Source organism: Pinus tabuliformis, chromosome 9, assembly GCF_031772625.1.
Source record: "Pinus tabuliformis cultivar Carrire ecotype Pingquan chromosome 9, CPIR1, whole genome shotgun sequence".
NCBI lineage: Eukaryota > Viridiplantae > Streptophyta > Pinopsida > Pinales > Pinaceae > Pinus > Pinus tabuliformis.
The window spans coordinates 1085706787-1085715804 of record NC_142307.1 but is presented as its reverse complement, the minus strand read 5'-3'; the positions used below and the strand labels follow the sequence as shown (position 1 = coordinate 1085715804).

The following is a 9018-nucleotide window of genomic DNA, read 5'->3' as shown; positions in this document are numbered from 1 at the left end:
ATTTTGATCCCCACTTCAACTTTAGCTCAGTCAAGATGAATAATGACCCCAAGTTGTGATTTGATAATCACGAGAAGCTCCTAGCTCATTCCAACCATTTTTTTGCTCAATGCAAAACAAAGTAGAATTAGTTTTTGAATCATAAATATGATGCAAATTAGGTCTCTAATTTTCAAGCAAGTCTGAAATAAGTAGATGGTACATGCAATTATGTTTCTAGTGTGATGAATTATGCAAGATAAAGTAGTTTTCTTTCCCCAAGTAGATTAGCCATTGTCCTTTCTTGAAATGATTAATTAGCATCTACAAGTTGAACAAAAAGCATTTCCACTATCATAGCTATAATTAATTTTCAATTGTACTTTAATCAACAAACTTTCACTATAGTTCAATAAGAAGAATGGTCTCTAACACTTTGATCTAATGTCATCAAAGAGGGTGGCATGAGTGAAATCCAATATGTTTTGCATATAGAAAATTGTACAAACCCAGATTTGATCATTTGAGTTAAAAAACTCTTGGGAGTTGCAACATTCTTTGTACAATACCAAGGCTCACCAAGTGGTCCTACATGCAATGGACTAATAACCATATAACCTCCCAATAAAAGCCAATGTGCCACTAAGGCACTCCAACATTTAAACATGTAACATATTTCATATATGCATATCAAACACTAAATGAAACCAAAAAAAACTAATAACATTAACAATTTACACATGAAATATAATCCATTATAATACCACCAATATGTTGAATTTGTTGAACAATAAGACATTGATAAAATATATGTTATAGTATAACATCACAAATGTTACAATATAACGACTTTTCTTTCCACGAGTCAGAAAATTTTTATTGATTTTCAATAACTTAATTATTATTTTTACAATATTTTACCACTACTTATAAATCATTCATATTATTTTTATAATATTTTACCACTACTTATAAATCATTCGTAATTTGTATTTAACATTGTATTAATCGTTTTCCAAAGATTATTTCTTACTAATAATAGTTTTTATTAATTTTTGAAAAACTCTTTTTATTAAATCATTTATATTATTTATTAACGATTTTTATAACCTAAACATTTTAAAAACATATTAATATGTTTTTCCTTCTTAGCTAGTGAGTGATTGATGTTCTTACCATTGTTACAATATGTTCTGTTTTTTTCCAACAAGTTCAAATCTTAAAATGTTTATTGACTTTCAATAATGTGATTATTATTTATAATACTTTTATTACTAGTTATATTGGTACAAGTCATCATGATGTTTATATTATATTTTATTGACGTTTTCTCCAAGAGTCGTGTTTATTGATTTTTAATAATGTGATTATTATTTTTATAATACTTTTATTACTAGTTATATTGGTACAAGTCATCATGATGTTTATATTATATTTTATTGATGTTTATCTAAGAGTCGTGTGTCTGTTTAATTTATTTATACTAATACAGTGGTATTTCTATTATATTTTATTGATTTTTAATAATGTGATTATTATTTTTATAATACTTTTATTACTAGTTATATTGGTACAAGTCATCATGATGTTTATATTATATTTTATTGATGTTTATCTAAGAGTCGTGTGTCTGTTTAATTTATTTATACTAATACAGTGGTATTTCTATTATATTTTATTGATTTTCCAATGGTTGTATTTTTTTTAATAAGTCACTTATCATTTCTATATCATATTATGTTTAATTTTTTTCTTAAAAACTTTTTTTATTAAATCGGTTTATATTATATTTTATTGATGTTTCTCTAAGAGTTATGTAGGTTTAATTTATTTATACTCATACAAGTTATTATTCATGGTATTTTTATCATATTTTATTGATTTTTCAATGGTTGTGTTTTTTAATACAAGTCAATTATCATTTTTATATCATATTTTGTTTAATTTTTTTCTATAAATTTTTTTTTATAGAATCACTATTATTTATTAATAATTTTTTTCCTTTTTTTTGGACCATTTTATCTTTGTTAACATTTTTTTTATTATTAATGGTTAAAAATAGTTAATTTAATATTTTTTCCCTACTAAACTTTCATATTATTATAAATTTGTTAAACAATTAGTGATATATGTATTTAAACTTTTATGATTCATAATGAATTAAGCAAAGTCTTTTTATAGAAATCACATATGATGCATTTAGAACCAACCAGAGTGGTTCATCATCATCATCAAGATCTTTTAAAACCAACAAAAGTGGTTCATCATCAAGATCAGATGAAGAAACAGACCATAGTAAAAGCTTAAATAAAAAGCAATATAAAAACATAATTTCAAGTAACTGGTATATTTGAACAATAATAATTTTATTATAAATCTGTTAAAAACCAATTAATAATAATGTTCTCTTACCATTAATACAATTTTTATATTAATGATATTGTTCCTTACCTCACTTGAATTTTCCTTTAACATCAAACATTTATAACAGTGTGACCTGAATTTTCTTTTAACAAGTTAAAATGGGTGTTTCTTCACTTAACATCAAACAGGTATTGTAATATGACCTGTATTTTCCTTTGCTAAGTAAAACTTTTCAATGTTGATTGGTTATTGCGTCGCCCATGTTTTCAGAGATATTTTGAACAAGCATATTTGTTTGCATATATGAATTTGGGTATGATCCAAAAAGTGAATGAAAAAAAACCAAGGTGAACTTTTGAACACAAATATTGAATCCAATGTAAGGTCCAATCAAATGCCCTTCTAATGAAAAAAGGGGAATCAAAGAACACAAGGCTGCACATATCTGAAGACCGGATCCCATTGCATCTATACAGGATGCAGGGTAAGATCACAAATCCACAACTCAATAAAAACAACGAAAAAATCAGGCCTGGCACCACTCACAATGTAAGATTTTACACCAGATTTGAATACCATCATGAAATTTTACCAATGGGTTTTAAACGAGATTTGAATAGCGTCTGGAATAGAAAAGGAAATGAAATTTAAAAATAACAGAAAACTCCAGATCGATCTTACAGTGGATCCCATTGCACTTCGAAAGATAAATTTATATCTGCTTATTACATTATCGGAAGCAGGGCAATAGTACCCTTGGATCACGAGCCAGTTGTGACCTAACAACGAGCCTAAGTAAAAGAGCGTCTTTGTTTTTTTTCTCAGTACAAGTAAAAGAGCGCCTTATCTATTACATGTAATAGCCAAACAACAACTTGCCCGGCGTCAGCCGCAGCGTACAGTAGAAGAAGAATCACAAATTAAACCCATCTCAACCCTCTTTTACCTGATTCAACCATCTATATGTATGATGGACACCCATTAGCAGAGGATGAGAAAAGCTTCTATCTTTCTGTCAGGACACTATTTTTCATCCGATTGTTCTCAGAAAGGATAGAAAGCCTCCGAGAGAATGGAAGTGCTCATCTTCTTTACATAGCTGGGATGGATCATCTGCAAGTTCCCCATTGCTGGATCTTCCCATGCCACTTATTATTTGAGGCCCTGCAACAATATAATAGTATTCCAAACAAAACCATTAACAACAAACATGCGTACAGGCACACATCCATCTATCATGGAAGGAAACCGTAACAGCGACTGGAACCGGAAACGCCACTTACCTGGCAATGCGACATCGCCACTGGCCAGGCCTCGTGTTCAGACCGATGGCTTGGCAGCGAGGAATCATTCGCTAGTCTGCTCCTGTCCATCCCTCCGTTCCCTTCCTCGACAGGGACAATGCTTAGCTCTCCCACCTGGCTATTAAATAGTTGAATATCGGCCACCGTGCTTTTAATTAAATATTTCAATCGCCCTCCTGATTAGCCATGAATGGTCGGAGAGTACGCAGTGGGATTCCACCACCTTTTAGCATTCATTAATAAGGTTTTTTAATCAGATTGATACAAATAGTGCAGCAGGCGAGAGCATCCGCATGAAACAAGGGTGGAAAAATTAGGTTTTTTAATCAGATTGATACAAATAGTGCAGCAGGCGAGGGTGGAAAAATTCGGTGATGTGATTGGGCGACTTGTCTTTAGTGTAAATTTTTGGATTGTCTTTAGTGTGAATTTTTGGGTTGTAAATTTTTATTGGTGGTATATAAATTAGGTTTTTTTGATCGTATATATGATGTTAGCATTTTAAAATATTTTTATGATGTATGAATTAATTTCAAGAAATTGTCGTTGTATTTTAGCAAAATTAAACTTTCAAAAAATCAACACAAAGACAACCGTTCAATCACGTCACTTGTAATACCAAATTTTTCCACCCTTGTTTCATGGAAATGCTCGCACCTGCTCCACTATTTGTATCAATCTGATTAAAAAAAACCTAATTAATGAATGTTAAAAACTGGTGGAATCCCACTTCGTACTCTCGTAAGGACAACTCCATAGTGGAATGGTGGAGTTTCTTCAATTTATGAAAGAATAAATTTAAACATTTTATTTTCTGGCTCATCATTATTTAAATTTAGTTATTTAATTATTACAAAATTATATATTTTATTATTTAAATTAAAAAATGGTTCATTGAATTAATTTAAAATATATTATTATTTATATTGACATATCAACGTCAATCGGTGATATACGCCAAGAGTACTTTTACCAGCTCCACCACTCTTATGACTATTCAGACTTTACCAGCTCAACTACTCCCTTTCCCTATTCACACTTTCTCGTGTTTATAAATTCAAATCTCAAATATACACACTTTCTCGTGTTTGTTTATAAATTCAAATCTCAAATATAATTTTATATTATTTTTTCTAAAGTATCCAATAATGCCTAATAAAAGAAGTTAATTCAAAATATCTATAAAATCGTATAAGTGTATAATGTTTAGGCTTATTCATATTTATAAAAATATAATTTTAATTAAAATAATAAAAATGAATTAATTTCTAAGTAAGAGGCTAAATTATCATTAAAAATATTGATCACATAGTTTAAGTTTTAAGAATGATGACCTTGATATTGGGGTTTTATGTAGGTGTAAGTCTTAATAATTACCATCATTTATATTGGGCTTTTTGGGAAGGAAGTCTCCATTGTACTTAAGCAACTAAAATTGTTTTTATTGAATAAGAACTTTTAAAATCTAAATGATTATAAATTACCACTTCTGGATTATAAATTACCACTTCTTGTTTTTATTGAATAGTAATGATGAATATATTTATATTCTCTAATAATAACTATTATGATCTTATTTTTATATAATAATAATAACACATGAATTTATATTCTATAATAACAACAAATAATGATTTCTTAATCATTTTTGTTACATTAAAAAATATAAAAATAACTAAAATACATTTCATTGAAATATACACTAATAAAAACATTTAAAAAATAAGAGACTCAAATGAATCCAAAAATATATATTGCAAATGAATCCAAAAATATATGGTATTTTTTTGTTAGATTGCTTAATATTAACTTACTTATATAATTTAAAAAATAAGAAACTCAAATGAATCTAAAAATGTATATGACATTTTTTTATTAAATTGATTAACATTGACTTTATTATAATCAAATCTCATAAAGGGTGATGAACTTTCTTAATGCATTATCACTTCCTATCAAGAAGTGCTTGCAAAGGGTAACATCATGTAAATAGTTATGGTCCATCACTATTGGGTGTGTTATATTCTTTCCACGACTACGCAACGTGTCGGGGGTCACAAGGGGGGCGGTAGCCCCCTTGTACATTGTGTCTGGTGCAACAAGGGGTCCACAAAGGGGGCGCTGCCCTCATACCCGTGCACGGTGTCCGAGGCAGCACCCCGAGAAATTTTTTTTGGACCCTATATAAGGTGGGCAGACCTACCTATGGTTTTGTGCATGGTTTTGGCCATGATGGTTTTCTTTCCATGGTATTTTGTAGATCCGGTCAAGGGAACTACGGTTATGTTTTAATCCAGCGTTAATGGATTAGGGTTTATGGATGCTTCAGCATGTATATATATGTATTGTAACATTGAAAGGAATATAATGAAAAATCAATCTGGTAGTCTCGGGTTTGGGATCGAGGGGAAAATCTCTCTATATATCTATTTTATGTTTTATGCTCTCGCCATTGTTTATTTTTTGTTCTTTAGAATTCGTATGCAGGTAATTCATGTACGTGGTTAAAACCTACAATCACCTCAAACTGAACGGGCATTCAACATTGTTAGCTCTCACATGCATCATTATTATCATTCCATTCATAGGATTATTCTTTGGATTATAGAAATGGTTGCAAATCATCATAGGATAAACTTCAAAACACATGTATGCTTTGCACAATATCATTTCTAATATTCTATGTAAGTTTATCTTGTTTGTATGAAACTCCAACTCTTTTATGAATTTATGATTGATCCAGCTTCTAGCACTACCTCTTGGGAGGCATCCCCTCTTTGGCCCCCTTGTTTTAACCCCCTATAATGTTATCGTTATTATCTTACCTCTGGGTTCACCTAAGCGTGTTTGGGATGACCACCCTTAGGCATCCTTCTCCTCTCTCCTCCTTGGTATATATTGCCTTCAGCTCCCTACTGGGTTCTTCTCTCTCCATATAATGCCCCTTTCCACCTAATCCCCACTATGTTGCATACCATGTTACACCCAAGCTCCTCACATGGACATTGTAGGAGACATGGATGGGAGGTCCCCCCCCCCGGTGAAGAGCTCAAGCCACTATAGAGGTGTTTATGGCACATCACTAGAATTATACCTCCAAAGTTGCAAGAGAGGAAATTGGTATGGTTGAAAATGAAACAATGGAATAAAGGCATTTCCTTTTAGATATAGAAGTGGATGAAGACATTAAGTAGTGGATTCTAAGTTTGGGTAAGAGTATGTGTGAGACACACACAATTAATGGGATCAATTAACGTGTACTACTAGATCAAGACCATAACTTGCAATGGTTTGATAAAATGAAATGAAGCACAACAAGAGATATTTCTCTGTATAGATGCTCTACAATAGGTGACAAAGCTAGACTACAAGGTGACTACCCTTTGTAAGAAGGTAGTAGAGGAGGAAGAGGACGTTGAACATTCAACTCAAGAGATTCTCTCTTAGTATGATGGTGATATTGTTTACTTTTATTTTTACACTTCATAACAGGCTATGGAGCCTCCTTACTAGATCCACTTATGTATTATATACCATTATTAGTATCTTTAATTTGGTCATTTTTGACAAAAACATTATGCATATATTACTTCCTTTCATTTAAAAGTAGTGCAATGATATAAATTAAATGATTGGTAAATTTGTATAAGCATAAATCCGTAATAGACATCAATACATTTATCTTATGATAGTCTTACATTGCCAGGATTTAAGAAAATCATAAAATTAATTAAATTATAAGAGTATTATTATTATTATTAGAATAGTTGGCTAGAGAGATAGGCCATCTCTCGCCTTGTTTTTGTGCAAGGGTTAGTGGATGCATGATGAGGTTCTTTCGATGAAAGCATGTAAAATAAAGTATTAATTCAAAGAAAAACTATAAAAATAATTAATATATGAGCTAAACATATACACATTTTAAAAAATATGTAACAAGAAAAACATAGTAGAACAATAATAAACAATAAGAGTTCAATAACACTTTGAACATGATATATTTTTAATTAAATTGGAAATTAAAAACTACATAACTACATTTGAGATAAATCTCAACCGTCTATTTTGATTATTACTAATATTTAAGATTAAATCTTTATCATCTACTTAATAACTATTGATAATTAAATTAAAATTATGAAAACTTATTTCAAAATAAATAAGAGTATCTAAATAAATCCATCTAATTTATATTTAAAATAGAACAAATCCATCTAATTTATATTTAAAATAGAACAAAATAAAAAAATTGTTATTAAAATATAATAAAAATTCTATTTTTTATTAAATATAGGTTTAATCTAATGTATGATTTGATGAATCAATTTATAATAATGGGACAAACATTTTAATTAATTTTCAAATTTTACTCTTGTAAATTATTTTTGGGAATAAATTTAACAATTAATTTCAAAATTTATTTTTTAATTATTTATGGGAATAAATTAAATAATGAATAAAGTGAATTCCTCTTTTTATTTAAAAGTAAAAAGAATATTGTAAATTATATTAATTGATGAGAATTTTTATTATAAAATATGCTTTTAAAAATTTGGATTTTTAAAATATATAAATTAATTAAGACGTAATTTTGATTTTAAAATAATTAAATTAGTTTATTTTTAATTTTTATAAATAGGAAAGTTGTTATTAGAGATAGAGTCCAAAATAAGAGTGATAAATAGGAATTCGGATCACTCTGGATCCTCTTCTCCAACTCTCATGGTTTTCCATGGTGTAAACACCATATGTTAAGTTGGATCCCTAGTGATGTTGATCTTATTTTCTTAGTTGAAACGTGGCAGCATTATGAATCGAGAGTCCCCCACATCAACAAATCCATTCTCTAGTATGTTTGGAACAAGAAATCTTCTCGTAGAGGTGTTGGAGGTATACTTGTTATATAAAGAATAATCTTTCTTCTCACATTCGACTTCATAAAATCGACTCCCTCAATACATTTGGATCGAAATTTCTAAGTCTAACACGAGTAGGATTTTTCTTGCAATTTGTTTTTTCACCCCTATAAACTCTACCTACTATAAGAAAAACAACTTTTATAAGAATTGCCCCTTCAATACCGTAGAACAAGACATCCATATCCTAAGGAATGAAGGTAATATCCTTTTGTTTGGGGACTTTAACGCTATAACCGCTTCTAATCAGACTATTATCCTACGTAATAACTCTAGCCCTCACCCCCTATGGCTTTATGAGGATGGTAACTTAGTTAATAGATTCAAAATAAATTTTAACAACATGACTAAGAACCTATTTAGTAGCGATCTTCTCAAGCTTTATAGTTCCCAAGGCCTAATAATCTTTAAAGGAATTAACAAGTGGCCTACCTCATGCCAGATGACTTGTATTC

The 9018-nt window shown here is 29.6% G+C and overlaps 1 long non-coding RNA gene across 1 annotated transcript; it reads right to left on the bottom strand.

The window, feature by feature from the left end:
- Positions 1 to 3035: 3035 nt before the first annotated feature.
- On the bottom strand, positions 3036 to 3869 carry LOC149152479 (uncharacterized). Its single transcript, XR_016262796.1, has 2 exons — positions 3627 to 3869; positions 3036 to 3507 (listed from the first exon to the last, which is right to left on the bottom strand). It is a non-coding gene; the product is annotated as an uncharacterized LOC149152479 (long non-coding RNA).
- Positions 3870 to 9018: the final 5149 nt, after the last annotated feature.